The sequence below is a fragment of the Schistocerca cancellata genome, chromosome 11 (assembly GCF_023864275.1).
Source record: "Schistocerca cancellata isolate TAMUIC-IGC-003103 chromosome 11, iqSchCanc2.1, whole genome shotgun sequence".
Classification (NCBI taxonomy): Eukaryota; Metazoa; Arthropoda; class Insecta; order Orthoptera; family Acrididae; genus Schistocerca; species Schistocerca cancellata.
This window is the reverse complement of record NC_064636.1, coordinates 26910066-26934469: the sequence shown is the minus strand read 5'-3', so window position 1 is coordinate 26934469 and position 24404 is coordinate 26910066. Positions and strand designations below refer to the sequence as shown.

The window sequence follows — 24404 nt, the reverse complement described above, 5'->3', positions numbered from 1 at the left end:
TCGCAGCAATGCAAGCTGTTATTCTCCCATGGAGACGATCGTAGAGATGCTGGATGTAGTCCTGTGGAACGGCTTGCCATGCCATTTACACCTGGCGCCTCAGTTGGACCTGCGTTCGTGCTGGACGTGCAGACCGCGTGAGACGACGCTTCATCCAGTCCCAAACATGCTCAATGGGGGACAGATCCGGAGATCTTGCTGGCCAGGGTAGTTGACTTACACCTTCTAGAGCACGTTGGGTGGCACGGGATACATGCGGACGTGCATTGTCCTGTTGGAACAGCAAGTTCCCTTGCCGGTCTAGGAATGGTAGAACAATGGGTTCGATGACGGTTTGGATGTACCGTGCACTATTCAGTGTCCCCTCGACGATCACCAGTGGTGTACGGCCAGTGTAGGAGATCGCTCCCCACACCATGATGCCGGGTGTTGGCCCTGTGTGCCTCGGTCGTATGCAGTCCTGATTGTGGCGCTCACCTGCACGGCGCCAAACACGCATACGACCATCATTGGCACCAAGGCAGAAGCGACTCTCATCGCTGAAGATGACACGTCTCCATTCGTCCCTCCATTCACGCCTGTCGCGACACCACTGGAGGCGGGCTGCACGATGTTGGGGCATGAGCGGAAGACGGCCTAACGGTGTGCGGGACCGTAGCCCAGCTTCATGGAGACGGTTGCGAATGGTCCTCGCCGATACCCCAGGAGCAACAGTGTCCCTAATTTGCTGGGAAGTGGCGGTGCGGTGCCCTACGGCACTGCGTAGGATCCTACGGTCTCGGCGTGCATCCGTGCGTCGCTGCGGTCCGGTCCCAGGTCGACAGGCACGTGCACCTTCCGCCGACCACTGGCGACAACATCGATGTACTGTGGAGACCTCACGCCCCACGTGTTGAGCAATTCGGCGGTACGTCCACCCGGCCTCCCGCATGCCCACTATACGCCCTCGCTCAAAGTCCGTCAACTGCACAGACGGTTCACGTCTACGCTGTCGCGGCATGCTACCAGTGTTAAAGACTGCGATGGAGCTCCGTATGCCACGGCAAACTGGCTGACACTGACGGCGGCGGTGCACAAATGCTGCGCAGCTAGCGCCGTTCGACGGCCAACACCGCGGTTCCTGGTGTGTCCGCTGTGCCGTGCGTGTGATCATTGCTTGTACAGCCCTCTCGCAGTGTCCGGAGCAAGTATGGTGGGTCTGACACACCGGTGTCAATGTGTTCTTTTTTCCATTTCCAGGAGTGTAAATTGTGAGCACATTCTCTAAGTCTGTTGCTTGTTCTCTGTAATGCTTTAGTTGTGCCTCACCGATCTTTCAAAGTGGCGCCGCGTAGTTACGCGCGTCCTCTACGTGCGGCGCTGTCTGCCAGCCGTGCAGCAGCGGCGCCACCCAAGTGGCCAGTCAGCCAGTGCCCGCTGGACTCGGACCCGGTGCTCGTTCGAATGTTGCCGTGTTCACATGTCTCGCTTTGACAACTTGCTCAGTGACTTACATGTGTTCTGTCATTTTGATATATATTTGTTCAACTTGAAGTTATAACAATTGGCAATGAGGTAGTGAATTTTTCTTTTTCATTGTTGACCCACAACTTTAGAGCAACTCTTGCAAGGTCTCATAGAACAGCAAATGCTTCTCACAAGTGCGATTCGTGATTTCGTCGCGGCATCCAATGTGGGGCGTCTCTCCCTCCTTTTTCTCCTTACGACGAGACGGCGGAAGACTCGCCTGATTACAAAAAACGTCTTCGACAGCACTACTTGGCATTTCATGTTGCGGACGACCGAACATGTAAGTCTCTGTTCCTTTCCTGGATTTCACCTCAAATGTATCGGTTGTTGTCGCAATTGGCTCCTTTGAAAGATCCTGCGTCTTTGTCCTTTGCTGAAATATCCTCACTTCTGTCCGTATATTTTCAACAGCATACGCATGTGGTAGCCTTTCGTGTTGCCTTTTATTGTTGTCAAAAACAACCGAATCAATCCTATCGCGCTTGGGCTCCTGAACTTCACGGCCTCAGTCGAAAGTGTCAATTTGTTACTGACGCTCACAAAGAATCCTATGCCGTTTCCATGGTACGGGATGCTATTATCTGGTCGGCGCCCGACAAAGAAGTTAGGCAACGCACCCTGCAGTTGGCAAATCCGACTCTACATGAAGTCCTATCCATTGCTCAGTCTTTTGAAATTTCTCACGCTGCTGGAGCGTAAATAAAGGCATGGGGTGACATCGGGGAAATACAACCTCTGTGCGATGTTGACAAAGCGTGCGGCGTGTCCCCGCCGGCTGACGTGGCCGCAGTACGCTCCCAAGCGCAGCCTCGGCCTAACCGTAAACAAATGTCTAAGAAACTGCAGAAAACCCCATGGCAACTTCCTTCATGTCCGCGGTGTTTTACGAAACATTAATGAGAGGATTGTCCCGTACGTTGGGCCGTGTGTCACAAATGCAAAAAGAAGGGTCATGTGTCATCCGTTTGCAAATCCGACCGCATACCTGATGTTCATGCACATGACGCTGATTCTGCTTCTGTGTTGTCTGTCAATTGTACTTCTTCCCTTTCAGGGAAGTTATTTCTTACTGTCCAAATACTTGGTCGAGATGTTTGCATGCAGGTGGATACCGGTTCTGCTGCCACTATCATCAATTCTCAGATGTATCTTCAGTTGGGTTCTCCAATCCTGTCACTGGTCACTAGGCAATTACGGACTTACAATAAACAGAAGATTTCTCTCTTGGGACAATTTGATGCTGAGGTATCTTACAAATCTGTCATTCACACTGCTCCCATATTTTAGTCAACCATAGTAACGTGGAGAATCTTTTTGGTTTCGATGCCTTTTGCGTTTTTGTGTTCTCCTTAGATGACTCTGTCAGTATCATCTCTGATGCTATTCCTTATGCTCAATTGGATTCCTTGTCGACGACATTTTCGTCCCTTTTTTCTCCTGGGTTAGGCCGTGCAAACGACTTTGAAGCTCATATCACACTCAAACCCACTGCTCGGCCTAAGTTTTTCGGGCTCGATCCATTCCTGTGGCCCTTCGTGATCGGGTCAAACGGGAGCTGGATCGTCTCACTGCCTCAGGGGTCTTGCTTCCTGTCACTTCGAGTGAGTGGTCCTCTCCTGTCGTTGTCGTTGCTAAGCCAAATGCTGATATTCGTCTCTGTGGCGATTTCAAAGCCACTGTAAATTCTCAATGCCTTATCGACAGTTACCCTGTGCCTCGACCTGAAGAATTGTTCACTAAACTTGCTGGAGGCCAGTATTTTTCTAAACTTGACCTGTCAGAAGCTTATCATCAGCTTCCTCTCAACACTGCTTCCCAGCAGTTTCTGGTCCTTAACACGCCTTTCAGCCTCTATCAACACCAACGATTGCCATTCGGGGTTGCCAGCGCCCCTGCCTCTTTCAGCGATTCTTGGAACAATTATTGCTCACTGTCCCTGGGTGTATAAATTACATAGACGACATTGTTGTCACTGGCTCCACCGCTGAAGAACATCTTCAGAATCTCCGCACACTTTTTCATGTCTTACAGACTGCCGGTCTTAAGTGTAATCTTCAGAAATCAAAATTTTTTCAGGCATCTATCACGTACTTGGGGTTTCAACTCTCTCGAGATGGTATTCGTCCGCTTCAGCAAACTGTCGCTGCGATCGATGCCCTTCCTCGCCCTACATCTGTTAAGGAACTGCAGGCCTTCTTGTGGAAAATAGCATACTGTCACAGGTTTTTACCGTCTGCTGCTTCGGTGGCTCAGCCATTGCATCGCCTGTTGCATAAAAACGTGCCTTTTCACTGGTCCACGTCATGCAATGCGGCTTTCCAGAAATTGAAGACTATGCTGAAACAGACCCCATGCCTGGCTACTTATTGACCTGGCCACCATCTTGTTCTTGCCACGGACGCCTCTCAATATGGGGTCAGTGCAGTCCTTGCGCACCGTTTTTCTGACGGTTCTGAACAACCCATTGCTTGTGCCTCCAAAATGCTCACGGATGCCCAACGAAAGTGTTCTCAAATTCAGATAGAAGCTTTGGCCATTATTTATGCTCTTCATAAGTTTGTGGTGTTTTTCTCTATGGATCCAAATTTCATCTTGTTACGGATCATAAACCACTTGTTTCCTTGTTTCATCCATCAACGTCACTTTCCAACAAGGCTGCACACCGCCTCCAGTGTTTGGCTCTTTACTTGTCTCGTTTCAATTATGAGATTCATTTCTGGCCGACAGCTCAATATGCAAATGCTGATGCACTGTCTCGCCTTCCCAGGGGTCCTGGTATGGCATTCGATAGGGACGAACTTTTGTGTTTCCACCTGGATGTTGCCGAGCAGCGGGTTGTGGACGTGTTCCCCATCACCGGGAACAGGCTGGCGGCTGCTACGGGTTCTGATCCTACCCTCAACCAGGTTTTACTCTGTATTCAGAAGGGTTGGCCAGATCGTCTGTCTGCAAAGACTTCTGATCCGTTGCGGAACTATTACACTTTGCGTTACCGCCTCACGGCTAGGGATGGAACAGTCCTCCTTTTCATCAAGAATGCTTCGCCGTGTGTTGTGGTACCTGCGTCATTGCGTGCTTCGGTCTTGCGCCTCTTTCACCAAGGGCACTGGGGTGTGTGTCGCACAAAATCTTTGGTGCGCCATCACGTGTACTGGCCCGGCATCGACTCTGAAATAGCACACATGGTCACTGCCTGCGGCCCTTGTGCGTCACAGGCCGCTGCCCCGAAGTCATCTTTGTCACCGTGGCCTTCACCTGAGGAGCCCTGGCAGCGTATTCATGCTGACTTCGCGGGACCTTTTTTAGGTACTTATTGGCTTCTCGTTAATGACGCATACTCTAACTTTCCTTTCATTGTCCATTGCATGTCACCTACCACTGCGGCAACCACAAATGCTCTAGCTTGCATTTTCTCTTTGGAAGGCCTTCCCTCTACTCTTGTTACTGATAATGGTCCGCAATTTGCCTCTTCAGATTCTGCGGATTTTTGTGCCCGTCACGGCGTCATGCACGTCACGGCCCCTCCGTTCCATCCACAGTCAAACGGTGAGGCTGAACGTCTGGTCCGCACATTTAAGGCTCAGAGGAGGAAACTCCTGACTTCTTCTGCTGCTGATGATGCACTTCTCCAATTTCTGGCTTCTTACCGTTTCACCCCCACGGGCGACCACAGCCCAGCTGAGCTCTTACACGGCCGACAGCCCCGCACGCTACTTCATCTTCTGCGGCCTTCCACAACACGGCCACGGGTGACTTCGCTTGGCCGGTTCACCGCCAGCGACCTCGTATGAGTACGGGGATATGGCAGGTGGCCAAAATGGAGTTCTGGCCGCATCTTAAGACACCGTGGCCAACGTCTGTATGAAATCCAGACGGACACGGGTGTTGCAGTGCGTCATTCGGACCAGCTTCGGCCTCGTGTGCCGGCAACGCCTGTTCCGGATGCCGTTATACCACCTACGGCTCTACCTGACGCTCGGGATCCTGGAATCTCTCATTACTCAGAACGCAGTCCTCTCACCGTCATCTCGGTGCCAGCACAAGAACTGACGCCAACAGGAGACATGCCCATGCAGGATCCAGATGACCACCATCTGTCGGAATAACTCTACTTGCCTCCTTCTCCTACAGATGCGGACACATCGTCCATGTCTCCTGTTATAACAACCGGACTTGCCACAACGGGTGGATTGGTGCACGGGGCCCAGCAGATGCGACCCCCACTTCTCCTGTCATTTCAACCCGTTATCATCGGGGACACTTCCATCCGTACAGGAAGCCTCCTCCTCGAGACTTTACAGCCAGTCAAACACCTGTGGACGTTAGCAATCTACAGGCCATCTCCATCGAGACGTGCAAAAACTTCAAAGGGGGGGGGGGGGGGAGGGAGTGTTGTGACTCGCCGATCTTTCATAGTGCCGCCGCATAGTTACGCGTGTCCTCTACATGCGGCGCTGTCTGCCAGCCGTGCAGCAGCCACGCCACTTAAGCGGCTAGCCAGTCAGCGGCCGCTAGACTCGGACCCAGTTCTGATTTGACTGTTAAAGTGTACACTCGCCTTACTTTGTTTACTTGATCTGTGACTTACATGTATTGTGTTGTCCTTGAAATATATTTGTTCAACTTGAAGTTATAACAGCTTTTCTGTCACTGCTCTTGTGCACCAAGTTTACAACATGTTTACCTAACTCCCTTGTCTCCTGTTCTTCTGTTGTTGTTGCCTTAGGCTTCTAAGTTTTGTTTTGACTTCCCTACTGGTTTGCTTCAAACCATTTGACACAATGCTGGTACATGCATAGAAACTTGTGTTCAAGCCATCCCTATATACCTAATCTAGACTTTTATTTTAATGGGCTATTTCTGTAAATGTCTCCAGTTCCCGTTCCGGGTAATAAGTTTAAATGCCACTGAAAAGTTTTTTTATTATTTTTTTTATTTATTTTTTTTTTTTTTATATTTCTGCTTTTGGGACACTCCATATGTTCATCAAAACATACTACATGATATGGTATGCCAAGTATGAGTGCTACCTGAGATTGGGTGACAGTGTTTGTGAGAAGGGGATTAGCCATTTGGCCTGTGTGAGAGGGAGTCTTGACCTGGGTAAAATGTTTAATCCGTTTTTACTCAAGGTAAGCATTGGAAAGTGACTAGAAATAATCTCAACTAGAAGTGTTTTGCAACATCTAACTTTATACAGGAAACAGTTTCAACTCTTGCTGTATTTGCCTCAAAGGACTTGTACCCATGATGAGGCTGACTCTTAGTGCAGTGACAGTGACTGGCTAGCACCATTCGATCTGCTTAGAAATGAGGCTGTCAGTATTGTCAGCGCCCGCACCCACAATACGACACACAAGAGTTCCAATACTATTTGCCTACGATTTGATTAACTGTTCTGGTACTGCACTTGGAGCGTTCTGCCTCCAAGTTTTGTTCAGCTTTCCCTTTCACCCCCACCTGTCCCCGATGTGATGTGGCACCCAAGTCCTCTCACTACATCATTAGCTCTAGTTTCGTACTGCTAGTTTTTTAGAGCCTGGGTGTAGAAAGAGAGGCGTAACCCCTCTACAGTCTCACACTGCGTCCTCAGCTTACCGTCGCCTGTTTGTTATGTAGCGGTGTCCCTACTGGAGACCCTTTCTTTATCACTCTTCTCCCATGGTCTCTGTGTTACTGGGAAATGCTTGCTCCATTAATATTGTCAACATGTGTACTGAGTACAGTTGGAGCTATGCCTGTGAGTGGTACTCTAAAATGGCCTCTGATCACTCAGTTTTCGTAGCTTATAGCGTTACCATTATCTTTGGCCACCCGATGTGCTGACTCCTGGTGGACACGTTAGCTGGACACTGTGACTTCTTTGCCGTGCCCTAAGACTTCTGAGACTTAATGTTATTCTCCACATGTTACTATTTATCGGTAAAAGTCTAGAATAGGACCAGTGGTGCACTTAACGTGTTTCGTGCAGGAATGTTGTCAGCACTTGCATTGATGCATAGTGGGAACAATAGAAGGTGTGTCAGCTGTTTGTATTATGCAGCCAGTGATAGAGCAGGAGGCAGAAAATGTGGAGCCGCTGATAGAATAGCTATAATGAGGGCACAGTAAGTTGGCTGCCTACTCGCGAAATGGTTTGTTGTTGTGGTCTTCAGTCCTGAGACTGGTTTGATGCAGCTCTCCATGCTACTCTATCCTGTGCAAGCTGCTTCATCTCCCAGTACCTACTGCAGCTTACATCCTTCTGAATCTGCTTAGTGTATTCATCTCTTGGTCTCCCTCTACATTTTTTACCCTCCCTGCTGCTCTCCAATACTAAATAGATGATCCCTTGATGCCTCAGAACATGCCCCACCAACTGGACCCTTCTTCTTGTCAAGTTGTGCCACAAACTCCTCTTCTCCCCTTTTCTATTCAATACCTCCTCATTAGTTATGTGATCTACCCATCTAATCTTCAGCATTCTTCTGTAGCAGCACATTTGGAAAGCTTCTATTCTCTTATTGTACAAACTATTTATCGTCCGTGTTTCACTTCCATACATGGCTACACTCCATACAAATACTTTCAGAAACGAGTTCCTGACACTTAAATCTATACTCAATGTCAACAAATTTCCTTGCCATTGCCAGTCTACATTTTATATCCTCTCTACTTCGACCATCATCAGTTATTTTGCTCCCCAAATAGCAAAACTCCTTTACTACTTTAAGTGTCTCATTTCCTAATCTAATTCCCTCAGCATCACTCGACTTAATTCGACTACATTCCATTATCCTCGTTTTGCTTTTGTTGATGTTCATCTTATACCCTCCTTTCAAGACATTGTCCATTCCGTTCAACTGCTCTTCCAAGTCCTTTGCTGTCTCTGAGAGAATTACAATGTCATCGGCGAACCCGAAAGTTTTTATTTCTTCTTCATGGATTTCAATACCTACTCCGAACTTTTCTTTTGTTTCATTTACTGCTTGTTCAATATACAGACTGAATAACATCGGGGATAGGCTACAACCCTGTCTCACTCCCTTCCCAACCACTGCTTCCCTTTCGTGCCCCTCGACTCTTATAATTGCCATCTGGTTTCTGTACAAATTGTAAATAGCCTTTTGCTCCCTGTATTTTACCCCTGCCACCTTTAGAATTTGAAAGACAGTATTCCAGTCAACATTGTCAAAAGCTTCCTGTAAATCTACAAATGCTAGAAACGTAGGTTTGCCTTTCCATAATCTTTCTTCTAAGATAAGGCGTAAGGTCAGTATTGCCTCACGTGTTCCAACATTTCTACAGAATCCAAACTGATCTTCCCCGAGGTCGACTTCTACCAGTTTTACCATTCGTCTGTAAAGAATTCACGTTAGTATTTTGCAGCTGTGGCTTATTAAACTGATAGTTCGGTAATTTCCACATCTGTCAACACCTGCTTTCTTTGGGATTGGAATTATTATATTCTTCTTGAAGTCTGAGGGTATTTCACCTGTCTCATACAACTTGCTCACCAGATGGTAGAGTTTTGTCGTGACTGGCTCTCCCAAGGCCGTCAGTAGTTCTAATGGAATGTTGTCTACTCCCAGGGCCTTGTTTTGACTCAGGTCTTTCAGTGCTCTATCAAACTCTTCACACAGTATCGTATCTCCCATTTCATCTTCATCTGCATCCTCTTCTGTTCTCAAGTACATCGCCCTTGTATAGACTCTCTATATACTCCTTCCACCTTTCTGCTTTCCCTTCTTTGCTTAGAACTGGGTTTCCATCTGAGCTCTTGATATTCATACAAGTGGTTCTCTTTTCTCCAAAGGTCTCTTTAATTTTTCTGTCGGCGGTATCTATCTTACCCCTAGTGAGATAAGCCTCTACACCCTTACATTTGTCCTCTAACCATCCCTGCTTAGCAGTTTTGCCCTTCCTATCGACCTCATTATTGAGACGTTTGTATTCCTTTTTGCCTGCTTCATTTACTCCATTTTTATATTTTCTCCTTTCATCAATTAAATTCAAATTTCCTTGTGTTACCAAGGATTTCTACCAGCCTTCGTCTTTTTACCTACTTGATCGTCTGCTCCTTCACTACTTCATCCCTCAGAGCTACCCATTCTTCTTCTACTGTATTTCTTTCCCCCAATCCCTTCAATTGTTCCCGTATGCTCTCCCTGAAACTCTGTCCAACCTCTGGTTTAATTAGTTTATCCAGGTCCCATCTCCTTAAATTCCCACCGTTTTGCAGTTTCTTCAGTTTTAATCTACAGTTCATAACCAATAGATTGTAGTCAGAGTCCACATCTGCCCCTGGAAATGTCTGACTATTTGAAACCTGGTTCCTAAATCTCCGTCTTACCATTATATAATCTATGTGAAACCTTTTAGTACCTCCAGGGTTCTTTCATGTATACAACCTTCTTTCATGATTCTTGAACCAACTGTTAGCTATGATTAATTTATGCTCTGTGCAAAATTCTACCAGACAGCTTCCTCTTTAATTTCTTAGCCCCAATCCATATTCACCTACTATGTTTCCTTCTCTCCCTTTTCCTACTGTCCAATTCCAGTCACCCATGACTATTAAATTTTTGTCTCCCTTCACTACCTGAATAATTTCTTTCATCTCATCATACATTTCATCAATTTCTTCATCATCTGCAGAGCTAGTTGGCTTACAAACTTGTACTACTGTAGTAGGCGTGGGCTTCGTGTCTATCTTGGCCACAATAATGCGTTCACTGTGCTGTTTGTAGTAGCTTACCCGCGCTCCTAATTTTTTTATTCATTATTAAACCTACTCCTGCATTACCCCTATTTGATTTTGTATTTATAACCCCGTATTCACCTGACCAAAAGTCTTGTTCCTCCTGCCACCGAACTTCACTAATTCCCACTATATCTAACTTTAAGCCATACATTTCCCTTTTTAAGTTTTCTAACCTACCTGCCCGATTAAGTGATCTGACATTCCACGCTCCGATCCGTAGAACGCCAGTTTTCTTTCTCCTGATAATGACATCCTCCTGAGTAGTCCCTGCCCAGAGATCCGAATGGGAGACTATTTTACCTCCAGAATATGTTACCCAAGAGGACGCTATCATCATTTAATCATACAGTAAAGCTGCATGTCCTCGGGAAAAATTACGGCTGTAGTTTCCCCTAGCTTTCAGCCGTTCGCAGTACCGCAACAGCAAGGCCGTTTTGGTTAGAGTTACAAGGCCAGATCAGTCAATCATCCAGACTGTTGCCCCTGCAACTACTGAAAAGGCTGCTGCCTCAGGAACCACTCGCGAAATACTAATTGTTAAAGAGTCAGCACCATTCAGATCACTTCGTGTCAGCTGTTCTGTTTCAGACTGTAGCCACCCTCAGCAACCCCCAAAATTGTGACTCTGTAATTGCCTGGCTATTGTTGTATGTGAGAGTGAATAATTAATTGATTAGCAACAGTAATTGTACTTAGATTGAAATGCAGTATGTGATACGATCATAAATGTTTACCGAATGTTTTGAATGTCGTCGCTCTTCCACTCATTGTGTTGTATTACAAGAGGCGTAATTTAATTTCATATTTTTTACTGTAATATGTACTGCATTTAAAGATAATCGTTTCTACAATAGGCATTCGCAAATCTGTGTTACTTTTGCGTCAGAACTTATCCCGTACCAGCCGACTGGAATGAGTTGCACATGCCCGTGAGTTGTCAGAAAAGAAACAATAAAAAAGGTCCTCCTTCTGATGTCCTCCAACCCCACAGGCGCTGTGCTGCTTACTTCTGTCGTCCACCCCCGAGGTATGCTGCCAACTTTACTTCACCGTATTCACTGATATCATTTAAAACTAAACGCGTCTTAAAATATTACTGTCTCTGTCAGTATTTTAAGTCTGGCTGAGGACCATGCTCTGCAGGAATTCTTGATTTGGACCTCATGCTGCCCGCACACAGCAGTAGCAGTAGTAGTAGTGATTTCACGACCAATGTGCCACATTTTTTATACAAATAATCAACGAGACGCACGAGTGGATGAAGTCACTGTGCAGATGTAAATCCCTTGAATCGGTCCACTTTATAGCACTCACTGTCATAATCACAAAAAATATATTTCTCAAAATTCACCAGTGCACTGAAAACCAGCAAACAAGGCAATGGTTTCAATTTCGGCACTACACATACATTTTCTCTCATATTGCCTCTTTTTGGTTATATTAAAGAATCATCCCATTGGCTACGCGAAACTGACGCGTCAACCTGTGAGCAGTAGATAAGCACTTCTGTGACTGCCGCTGGCCCCGATCCCCTGCTCTAGATTTTAGCCCTATTTTTCTATAAGACTTTACTGTTTTCTGTCGCTATGATAATGAGTCTCTGGACAGTGCACTTAAAAAATTGATAGATCCCTCATCTGTTGTCACTGACTCGATAATTTCAGTCTTGCACTGAAAAAAGTTTTTTGGCACACAACACTCTGATTCATTTCTTCTAATCAATTGCACCAGGGATTTCTTTGTTGCAACATTTACTTTTCAAATACCACAGAAAACTTTTCTTATTCAGTCTAAAGAAAATTACTAACTAAAAACTTCTGTGGTGTGTTTCAATGTTTTGCATGAAGTGTGCATAAGGAACAAAGTCACACTGGCTTTGTAAATGAGTAAACAACTTAAAAAACTGCATTGTAACAACATATACGGAGAAACAAACAATTAGAAGTCTACAAACCTGTTCAAAGCGAGATATTACTGCTGCATTTTTACAACATTTACTTACAGATAGCTATAAGCACTTTATACTGCAGTCATTGATTATTTTAATTGCAGCTACTTATTTAATGATGAACCTTTGTTTATGAATGTTTTACTGCCAAATTTGTCAGTTTGATAAAAACAGTATACTCGGAATTAACTCACTTGGAAAGGACCCTGTCTAGGAATGTGACTGGGGATCATCATGGGTGAGCGCACGTGGTTAGAAGTTCCACAAAAGTTATTATTCAATACATAACACCTGGTCCGTTGGATGTACATATTTAGATAACAGTTCTGCTGAAGGTGGTGGCACTAGTAGCAAATTACAGTGACTATAAAATTGGCAATAATGCAACCATGGTGCATGATGTTAGCCACGGCATTGTTAATACCAATAGGGCCAATAATGGTATCGTGGGTGATAGGCCACTTTACATTCCATCCGAGGTAATTTACACGTTCAAAAGTTCTTCTTGCCCCAATTTACACACCCAAATTAATCACAATAGCTGATGAAGGTTGCTGCTTGTGACATTAGCCTGCTTTATTTCTTTGTTGATAGTCCTCGGTGTCGACATACTGCATTGTTATGCTGGCTGAAAAAGGGGGGGGGGGGGGTTTGGAAGAATATCACTGACTACTGTAAATGATGTAGGCAACAGTTGCACAACTGCGTTTCACAGTTCTTTACTTTCACTGTTCACAACCCCCCAATATTACACAATTATATGGCCACTTCACTACTGGTACATGTTGATAAGCCTCATTAATAAATTGAAGGCAACATCAGCATACTACTACAACAGTTTGCTGCTGAACAACAATGATCAGTAATAACCTAACCACACAGTTCACACTTCATGCAGAATAATACAATACATGTGACGCTATTTTTCAAATAAATTAAGCAGAGATTGTTATTAATTTTTCTAGCACACACCCTATTTGTGTTATACTTATTTCAATGTTAAGTTGATGCATTGTTGTTAATTCAACCAATACATATTTTCTGTCTGAAAAACGACCGTCAACTGACTGTCTCGGGACCAAGAATCGGTCCTTTATGTATCCTCACTATAATAGGAACAGAAACTATACATTGTTTCGTGTTTAAGTTACAGAAATTACAATTATAACATAACTGCTGTCATGTCATAACAAACATTTAATTTCAACTTCTTGACACTATTTGTAATATTAATAAAGCAGTGACAGTTACAACAGTCAACTAACAATGCAATATGGACCCCACATCAAACTTGATGTACTTCAAAATGGTGATTAAGCCGTAACAGTCTGTTGTAAATTAAGATTAATTATTATAAGCAGCTATTTTGCGTATATATTCTAACAAAATCGTAACTCACTCAATTAACTGAATACACTGAAAAATCCTCCTTTTTAACAGTTACTTCTTGCACAAAGGTGAGGCGAAATTATTTGTTTAAATAATGAAATTAACAGATATAGTTCTACAAACAATAGTTTTGACAAACCTGGTAATTATTTTGGAATTAATTAAGAGCTGGCTTTGCTATACGTTTTTGAACAGAGCCAAATATATACTTAAGAATCCTAGTAGTTCTTATACAAATGTTTATAATTATTACAGAATTCATATTTGTTTATAAGTAAACAATAGAATCTAAGTCATGAAACAATTATTCCTTTCTCCATACAACAAAAGATATTAACTAGGAATGGTGTAAATAAATTAGGAAATTAATTATCTACACAAAACTAAGCACAAAATTAGACCTGGTGTTACATGTCTTAAGACTGAGAGCCAACCTTTATTCTTTTGTGAAAATGCAGATTATAGTCCTGTATGTTAATGGTAATTAGGCGAAAATGAATTTAAGGAGGCAGATGGCAAAACAAGAGTGGAAGTAAATAGATCCCAGCTTCCTTCGTCACATGCTGACCACTCAGTATCACAGTCAGAACTCATATTGTCACTCGCCACAAAGGAATTAAGAGCCTTGTGCACCAAATCCACCTTTTTCAGTCGTGACAAACTATTTCGATAGCTACAGGACTTTACTACAGGTTTTACACTACGTGTGGACCAGTAAAATACACAGAGATTTCACAAATTATTACATTCATGGAGTATTACATATAAAACCAGAGGTACAGTTACAATATAATTTCTTAAAACGCCAAAAAAATTAACATAATTATAACATATTTACACCACTAAAGATCTTGAGTATTGAGATACATCAGTACAATGTCAGAGCAGAAATTTATGGGATATACGTAAATCTATGGATTACTGGTGTTACAACCTGTGATTAAAATTTTGAGACACGTACTTATAAATCTTATATGTAAAGATATGAGTGCCAGCATCTCCTTTTCACACTCCTGTACTTTTTTCCAACACTACTCGGTCATTCCATGTCAATTCAACCAATTTGAGAAAATGTTCCAGCTGATAGTCTCAGATTTGGCTGAAATTTAGCACAGCAATGCTACCAAGTGGGGAACACTCATGTACAAAATTTTAAGTTCCCCTGCCAATTAGCTCCAGAATTATGACTTGTGAAAGAAGGACCTGGAAATTGCAACCTGCATCTGGCAATCTATCTTCAGACCCAACTTCAGGTCTTAATAACTTTGGAACTATTCCACAAAGTCCAGTGAAATTTTTATAACCCAGTAACATCCACTTAGAGAATACACACTATGAATCAAAACACTGCCAACATATTTCTGAGGGAAAATAAAAAAATCCAAAATGTGATTAAAGAAATGTAATACGTTAAAAGGCACATATTGTAAGTGCCCTCTATGCCAAAATATAATTCACTCAAAAAGTTTTTTTTTTTTTTTTTTTTTTTTTTTTTTTTTTTTTTTTTTTTTTTTTTTTTTTGTAAGCTTAATGTGGCGCCTAAACACACACAGAACTCATCTTGCCCATATCAGTCACACAAACAGAGTTACACGCACACGAAAATACAAAAATTTGAAAAATTACCTGAAAAACTTGGATTTTTTAAGTGTGGTATCACGAAAGGTTCAAGTGATATGCAAGCCAAATTTCAAACACTGCATAAGTAGACCATAATATAATATGTGAAAAAATTTCAACTTGTTATTGCAAGGTGTTTGTGTACAATAAAAGTTGACAGAGATGCATTTGGTTACGTTTTTTTTTTAACATGATTTAGCAAGTAATAGTGATGGTGCAGACAGCTTGTTTCAGATAAAGCTGCAGCAATTGTTGGGAACCATTAGGCAACAGAAAGTTAAACAATGGTAGTTTTCAGGGACAAAATGAGTCATTGTTAGGCAGGAACAACAAAGGAAACAAGCAACAATTACAGGTTACTCATGTTTTTAAGGTTCTAGTTCAGACTGTCAGTACTGTTGTGGAAAGTCAGTATGGAGGCAGAAGAGCGTACTAGTGGTGCTTTTGTTCAAACAAGTTGCAGTATTGGTAGAGCATAAAACAGCATGTGGAACAAAATGTGGCATTCGCTTTGTACTGTATGATCTGGATGAATCGAGCCAAGATTTGTTGCTATGGAGATCCGGGATACACCCTGTGGGCACAAGAAGTACAGTTCCAGGAAACTTTAGTGTTTGTTATCATCATATGAAAGTGTTTCTGGATAAGTATTCTTTCGTACAAAGAAGTTGTTTGATCCATTTTGGATTCATAAGAAGACAGTGAAGTGTAGCCTCAGAGAAATTGGGATAAAATGAGCATTGAAAGTGAATCAGTGCGTGGGACTTAACATGAGACCAGGACAAAAGTTATGTTCCAGGTATGTTACACTGCTAAAAAATGAAGAATATTCTGATCATTTACATGACAGTGACAGAGTATCAGCCACCTACAACCACAGCGGATGAGCAAGTAAATACTTCAGTGACTGCTCTTGGTTTGTCTCCCATGAAGACACACGAAGTTGGGAAGAGACAGGCCCAGCTATGGTAGAAGAAAACTACAAGCTCAAATGGAATTAAAACAAAATAGCTGACACACTAATGGTGGAAGAGGAAGAACTATCTGCTCCAAAGGAACAGAAATCATGCCAGAAATGCTCTGATTTGAATGAAATTGTCCATGATTTGAAAGAAAAATGTGCCAAATCCACACGCCAGAAAAAAAGTAGCTATTCTTACCCTTGCTCCTTCCAGCTGGTCTACTGCCTACACTGCAAAGGAATTCAATGTTTCTACATATATGGTAAAGCAAGCTAGGAAAATAAAAGCAACCCAAGGAGTGCTCCCACAACGTCAGAAGGCATAGGGTAAGCAATTGAGTTCAGAAATAAAGGTGCTAGTGTCGGAGTTTTATGGAAACAGCCGAATAATGCCTGCAAAAAAAAGACTATGTAACGGTGAAAATGGGAAATGTACGTGTACAGATGCAAAAAAGACTGTTGCTATGCAACATATCAGAACTATATGTAGAATTCAAGGAAAAGTATCCCAATACCAAAGTAGGTTTATCAGCTTTTTTCAATCTTCTTCCAAAATGGGTTGTGCCTGTAAGTGCAAGGGGCACACATAATGTTAGCTCATGTGAGACCCATCAAAATGCTAAGCTGATGTTTGCTGCTATAAAGGATTCTGGTCTGTATTACCAAGGTGCAATGAAGTTGCTAGTGTGTGACATCAGTTCCTACCAGTGCATGGTACACAGGTGTGAAAAGTGTCCTGGAAAGGCAAATCCTGCAGAACACACGAATAACAAACTGTACGGTGAACTCCTTATGGATGACGATGAACTTGTTTCTTAGAAGCAATGGACACACATGGATCGCACAAGTCTTGAAACAAAGCAAAGTACTGTGGAAGATTTTGTTGAAATGTGTTGTCAAAAAACGGACAAACTGACCACACACAGCTTCACAGCAACTGCACAATTGGCTTATCTCCAGTTTTGTAAGGATAATTTGAAACAAGATGAAATTATAGTAATACTAGACTTTCCTGAAAATTATGCATTTGTAGTTAAAGATGCCATACAAGGATATCATTGGGACAACAGTCAAGCAACTCTCCAGCCATTTGCGATTTACCATAGAGGTGATTCAGGTGATGTGTCTGTCATGAACCTGTGTGTTTTTAGTGACTGTTTAATTCATGATGCCATTGCAGTTCATGCCCACATTCACAGTCATGGCATATGTGAAAAAGAAGCTGCCTCACATACATTTTGTGAAATACTTCAATGATGGGGCAGCTAGTCAGTACAAAAACTGTAAAAATCTCAAAAATTTATGCATGTATTACCATGATTTTCAGATTCACGTAGAATTGAATTTTTTCGCAACAAGTCATGGTAAAAATGTACGTGATTGTATTGGTGCTACCATTAAGCGCATGGCTTCACGAGCTAGTCTGCAGCATCCTACAGAAGGTCACATTCTAACACCTCATCGATTATTTACCTAGGTACAGAAAAATATCTCTGGCATACAATCATTCTATGTTTCGAAAGATGAGGTGAAATCAGTCGAAGAGTTGCTAAAAAGCAGACTAGAACACGTTGAAACTGTTGCAGGCACAAGGAGCCATCACCAGTTTTCTCCAGTGGACTCTGACAATGTGCTTATGAGCAGATTGTCCGGTTGTAACTACAGATTCATGCACAACATGTGTCTTCACAGTGTGTCTGACTCAGGATTCAGAAGCAAAAGCAGCACCATACAACCAGGTTGCTATATTATTGCTGTTTATGATGACAAATGGTACTTGGGATGTGTTGCAGAGTGCTGTGAAGCAGAAGGTGATGTATTTGTGAACTTCATGGCACCAGCAGGACCAGCAAGATCATTTCGTTGGTCATGTTTGGCAGACAAGTGTTGGATTCCTTTTGAACATATTCTAATGACAGTTCTAGTTCCTACCACAGTATCAGGAAGACAGTACCATTTGCCACTCAATGTTCAGAGTAAAGTAGCTAAAGTGTGGGAGAACTTCTGTTCAAAGCACAATCGGCTGGTTTTTTAGCAGTTAAGGTGCAGTAAACATTAATGATGGGTTGTGTTAATCTGTCTATATGTTGTTGCTTGGTGATTCAACAGTTGTGGGAGAGGATAAGAAGAGGGAGAACAGTTTACGATATGTTTTTACAAAATTATTTTGTGGAACAATGGCCACATCACCAAGTACATCTGTCAACTTCCAGTGTACACAAACGTCTTGCAATAACATGCTGAAATTTTGAGGTATATATCATTATGGTCTACTTATGCAGTGTGTGAAATTTCGCTTGGATAGCACTTGTCCCTTTTGTGCTACCACACTTCGAAAATCCATGTTTTTCAGGTAATTTTTCAAATTTTTGTAGTTTCGTGTGCATGTAACTCAGTTTTTGTGACTGGTATGGGGATCTACATCTACATCCATACTCTGCAAGCCACCTGACGGTGTGTGGCGGAGGGTACCCTGAGTACCTCTACCGGTTCTCCCTTCTATTCCAGTCTCGTATTGTTCGTGGAAAGAAGGATTGTCTGTATGCTTCTGTGTGGCCTCTAATCTCTCTGATTTTATCCTCATGGTCTCTTCGCGAGATATACGTAGGAGGGAGCAATATACTGCTGGACTCTTCGGTGAAGGTATGTTCTCGAAACTTTAACAAAAGCCCGTACCGAGCTACTGAGCGTCTCTCCTGCAGAGTCTTCCACTGGAGTTTATCTATCATCTCCGTAACGCTTTCGCAATTACTAAATGATCCTGTAACGAAGCGCGCTGCTCTCCATTGGATCTTTTGTATCTCTTCTATCAACCCTATCTGGTACGGATTCCACACCGCTGAGCAGTATTCGAGCAGTGGGCGAACGAGTGTACTGTAACCTACTTCCTTTGTTTTCAGATTGCATTTCCTTAGGATTCTTCCAATGAATCTCAGTCTGGCATCTGCTTTACCGATGATCAACTTTGTATGATAATTCCATTTTAAATCACTCCTAATGCGTACTCCCAGATAATTTATGGAATTAACTTCTTCCAGTTGATGACCTGTTATTTTGTAGCTAAATGATAAGGGATCTATCTTTATGTGTATTCGCAGCACATTATATTTGTCTATATTGAGATTCAATTGCCATTCCCTGCACCGTGCGTCAATTCACTGCAGATCCTCCTGCATTTCAGTACAATTTTCCATTGTTACAACCTCTTGATACACCACAGCATCATCTGCAAAAAGCCTCAGCGAACTTCCGATGTCATCCACCAGGTCATTTATGTATATTGTGAACAGCAACGGTCCCATGACACTCCCCTGTGGCACACCTGAAATCACACTGATGAGTTCTGTGTGTGTTTAGGCCACATTAAGCTTACCACAAAAAAATTTATACCCTTTTTGAGTGAATTATATTTAGCATAGAGGACACCTACAATATGTACCTTTTAACGCATTACATTTTTTTAATCACATTTTGGATTTTTTTATTTTCCCTCAGAAATATGTTGTTGGTGTTTTGATTGATTGAGTGTGTTCTCTAAACGGATGTTACTGAGTTGTAAAAATTTCACTGGACTGTGTGCAATAGTTCCAAAGTTATTAAGACCTGAAGTTGGGTCTGAAGATAGATTGCCAGATGCGGGTTGCAATTTCCGGGTCCTTCTTTCACAAGTCATAATTCTGGAACTGACTGGCAGGCGAAACTAATACTTCGTACACGAGTGTTCCACACATGGTAGAATTAGTGCACTGAATTTCAGTCAAATATGAGACTATGAGCTGGAGCCCCTGGTTGAACTAACATGGAATGACCCTACTAAATTCTCTCTCATTATCTCTACTATATTCTCTATGCAACTTTCTGAGCACTCAGAATCTATGTCTTAAAATTCCTGCAACAGACTCAAAATTTCATGTCTGTTATTTACTACTCGAGCAAAGGACTTACTTCCCAACAGCTCAAGTTGCATGTTTTTCGTAAATGAAATATTTAAATTTGTATCTACAGCAACAGAATGAGTAATGGATGGTGCTGGGTTTCTTGTGATCTTCAAAAAATTGACACACTCACTCTTCCTTGCAGTTCCAAATTCGTGGCATGTAACTCTTGTAAAGAACTGAACGGGAAACTTCATCATAGTCATTTTTAGTAGACAGACTATGTCGTAATGCTGCTGCTAGTTCATTTTCAAGCTTCAACTTTTTCTGCTTTGGCCCTTGACATCTCCTTTCTTCAGATAATAAGTAGTGAAGTGGTCTTGGAATATCAATGGAACTTCATGTGACTTCAAATGTGGGTTTTCAAGGGGAGTACATAATTGTTCAGTGCTTTCATCCCAAATTTGTATTTCCCACGGGACGTCAAACTTCTGAAAGTGGAGATATCATACCTGCAAATAATAGTGAATAAATAATGGGTATTGCACGACCAAGTATTTATACTCCTTAACGGATTTATCAAAACCACTATATGTACATAAAGATACTGTCCTGCTATAAAAACAGAAGAAGCCTCTCTGCTCAGAGACAGAGATATACTCATGAATATGAAACATGTGGGAGGGGCAGCTGCTCCATGTACTAATGCACCATGACAATAAATTTGACAGAATAACTAAAAACAGCAGGAAGAGGAAGTGGTTAACTTATTTCATGATAAATTAAAAGTATTTAGTATTGTAAAATGCCCACTATAAATTAATAATAGTGATAATACAGATGTTCATAGTTTGGTGATATGAATCTCAGAAATCTGGTGGGAGTTACATGTTCATAAATTCACTAGAAAGAGAACACACACACACACACACACACACACACACACACACACACACACACACACACACACACACTAGTCTCTTTGGAGGCTGTTATGAAAGAATACAAAATAATTACTGAAAGTTGTGGATATATGTAGCTATCAAAACCTTTGTGTGGGCTGCGTAGATATGAACTATTTAAATGATAGTGCTGTCTATAAAATATCCATGAGGTCCTTCTGCATCTCTGTGGTTCGACTATTAATTCACATTCTGTACATTATTTCATAGGCTACCCAAAAATTGACAGCATTAAGAAAGCTGGATCTTTGCCACTTAAAGTGTTGCATATTAGCAGAGACAAATGCATTCAATTCGTTTCAAATAATTTAATTGCATACTTAATTAGGGAAGTCTAGAGCACTCACATATGTTTGAAATTCAGACCCAGAAATTAAGACAATTTGTTGAAAGAACTGATACAAGACACTTTTTCTAAGACATGTACGTTGACAGATTTTTTCTTTGTTTTTGTATATGATGATGGACTACAAGTCCTTGAATGTAAAAATAGTTCCTGTCTTTCCATTTACTGTAACCTACATACGCATTTTTCCCTTTTGTGAAACTCGATTTGCATTTCTAAAGAAAAATAATTATTTGTCCATTATAAAATCAGAAGCATTTTTCACTCAGTGCTATACCCAAAATTACTTTCAGGAATTTTAAACATCTGTTTGCTAGAGATAATTTATTGTAGATGTAATATGTGCAATAGCTACTTGAAACTTAGTTTTGATTTACTAGGTTGACCTATATGAACAGGCAGCTAATGAAAGTTTTTACAGCAGAAAACAGAGCTGAATGCTGCTTCCAGTCCATTCGAAGCGACTTAGGTTCTGCATATATCACACTTCATCAGAAACTGATTTGTTTAATCGCAACATGTACTAAAGAGGAAATGTAATGCCATGTAAATGCAGTATAAGCTACTTGATGTTCTTGAAGAGACCTCTCCTTGACTCAATTATCAGTTTTATACAGATTCCTACTTCTTGCACTTGTGGAATAAAGAATTTACATAATGTAAAGAGCCTAATGTTGGGAGGAGTCACCAAGTCATTAAAATTAAACTTTCTTAAGCCGGTATTACATGACGATCTGCCGTGGCCAGTACTGGTCTAGTGCGACAGCCATCTAGCGGTAGAACGGGCTAAACTATGAAAAGTAGCAGACACATTATCCGTGCTCCGGAATAGAGAGCAGTTGCAAATTGCCATCAACCCGTGCATGCGCACTAGGCTGCAAAACTTGCGCATGCGCAGAAATGGGTACCGCAGTGCTTTCTGCTTGTTGTTTGTTTATGGTTGGGTGTCTAGAGGCAAATTACAGTTTTTCGTGTTGGAGATTTTCCGTAATTTTTTCAGTAAGTAGGTTTTCATAAATGCGGTAATTCCCCCCCCCCCCCCCCCCCCCCCCCCCCCCCCAGTAGACTTTCTTTTAGGCTAGCTGTTTGTGAATGCTTATGGTTCTATTTATTGCTTCATATTCTAGAAATGGAACGGAACAAACAGGCTGTAAGCTACCTCATTCAGGCCTACAGTGAAGAAAAGTGTATGTATAACCCACAGGACCCGCTATATCGTAATAAGGTATGTTGGCATCATTTATATGTAATATGTATATTATGTTACATGATGATTCTCGATTCGTATGTCAGTGTCTTAGCTTACGAAAGTTCGTGTTTGATTTTATTGCATCTCTTGCTTTATTTCAGCATGCCAGGAAAGAGAAACTGGCAGTGATAGGCAGTAAAGTTCACGAAGTTGTGCCCAACGCAACAGATAAGGACTGCAAAACTCGCTTCATGTCACTGCGGTCGCACTTTTGTGGAGAGCTAAAAAAATTAGAGCCAGTTAGCATAGTGGTGCAGGGGCAGATCATAAACTTTATGAGCCTGCTGTGTGGTGGTTCAATGCTTTGAAGTTTTTGAAGGACTACGTGACACCAAGGAAAACGGTGACAAATGTCCCAAGCCGTATGGTAAGTACGAACATTTTGTTGCCTTCCTTTGTAGGAATTCTGCTTTGTGTAAGACAGCTTATTCTGATTTCAAATTGTAGATGGATATTCCAACTCAAGTAGGATGTATGCTTATATTAGTGAACGGTATTTTGGAAAACAAATCACACTTTAATACTACCATGTGTATTCATATTTTTCAGTGTTATGAGCGGTTCACAATCTGCTATAGACTAACATGGGTCTTTAATATTTTAGATACCACAGTCACTCTCATCAAATCCATGTAGCATGACCACTGTCAATGACTCTTATGTAAATTTTTACCTACATTTAAATAAAAGTTGTAAACAGTAATTGCAACAAGTGAATAACACATCAACTGTTTCAGAATACTGAGATGACCACAGTTACTGAAGAGACCATAGTAAATGAGGGATATATTGAAGATGACAACAGCAATGTAAGTATGTCAATGACATTTCATTAGCCATGAAGCTCTCTTGACCAAAAGAATGTAACATTTTGATTATAGTGTATATATTTGCTCCAACAAAATAGTACTTCACTTTCATACAAGTTACTTACATTACTTATATTTTACACAGAGAACAGGCCACTGTAGTTTACATAACCACTTTAATGTTAGATATTGTAATATGTATGTAGCACAATACTGTATCAGTTTTCTATTTCCAGTACTCCCAAGACATATTTACTGTGGAATGGTCAGAGGGAAGTACACCTGTATCAATACCATCACCTCTAAGTGAGCAGCCTTATGCTTCAGCCAGAAAGAGGTGTAGGAAGGACACTAAGGATGAATTAGCCACCTCAACATTGTCAGTCTTAAGAGACATTGAAGTTTCCATTAATGGCAGCCATGAAGATGACAAGTTTGGGCAGTATGTTGCTGCTGAGTTGGAGAAATTGAAAAATCCAGCAATTAAGGCTGACGTGAAATTGAATGTCATGAAATCTATCATGGATGGCATACGTAAAGGAATCTGTAACTGATTTTAAAGTTAAGGCATTGCATTTCATTGATGAGTTATTTTTAAATAAAAGATTGCCTTTTGTACATTATTACTGCTAAAAGTTGTACTTCTTAACAGCTTCCCACTGCCATGAAACATAACCTGTTGTACTAAAGAATTCACAAAATTTTTCGCGCGCTTCCCTGGCACACAGTGATGTGCAATTTCCACTCTGCTGGCAAGAGAGAGATTTTTCTCCTCGCCAGGAGCCATTGTTTATGGTGCACAAGTCTGTGCTTTCTGTATCAGCAGCTGTCAGATATGTGGTATCTGCCTCTTCAATCAAGTAGTTGTGCAGTATGCATAAAGTCTGAACAATTCCACTTTCTCAACAGGTAGTCGAATTGTACTGAGAAGAACTCTGAAGCGATTGGCCAGAATTCCGAAATTGTTTTCCACTATTCGCCTTCCTCTTGACA

General features: G+C 41.9%; 1 long non-coding RNA gene across 2 annotated transcripts in view; it reads left to right on the top strand.

Annotated features, from left to right (window-relative positions):
• The window catches only part of LOC126108805 (uncharacterized), a 31599-nt gene extending 7565 nt beyond the window's left edge, over nucleotides 1–24034 (top strand). For both annotated transcript variants that reach the window (XR_007523637.1, XR_007523636.1), the window contains 4 exons: nucleotides 22481–22578; nucleotides 22704–22969; nucleotides 23340–23411; nucleotides 23648–24034. This is a non-coding gene — a long non-coding RNA (uncharacterized LOC126108805). The remainder of the gene's footprint in view (nucleotides 1–22480; nucleotides 22579–22703; nucleotides 22970–23339; nucleotides 23412–23647) is intronic.
• Nucleotides 24035–24404: the final 370 nt, after the last annotated feature.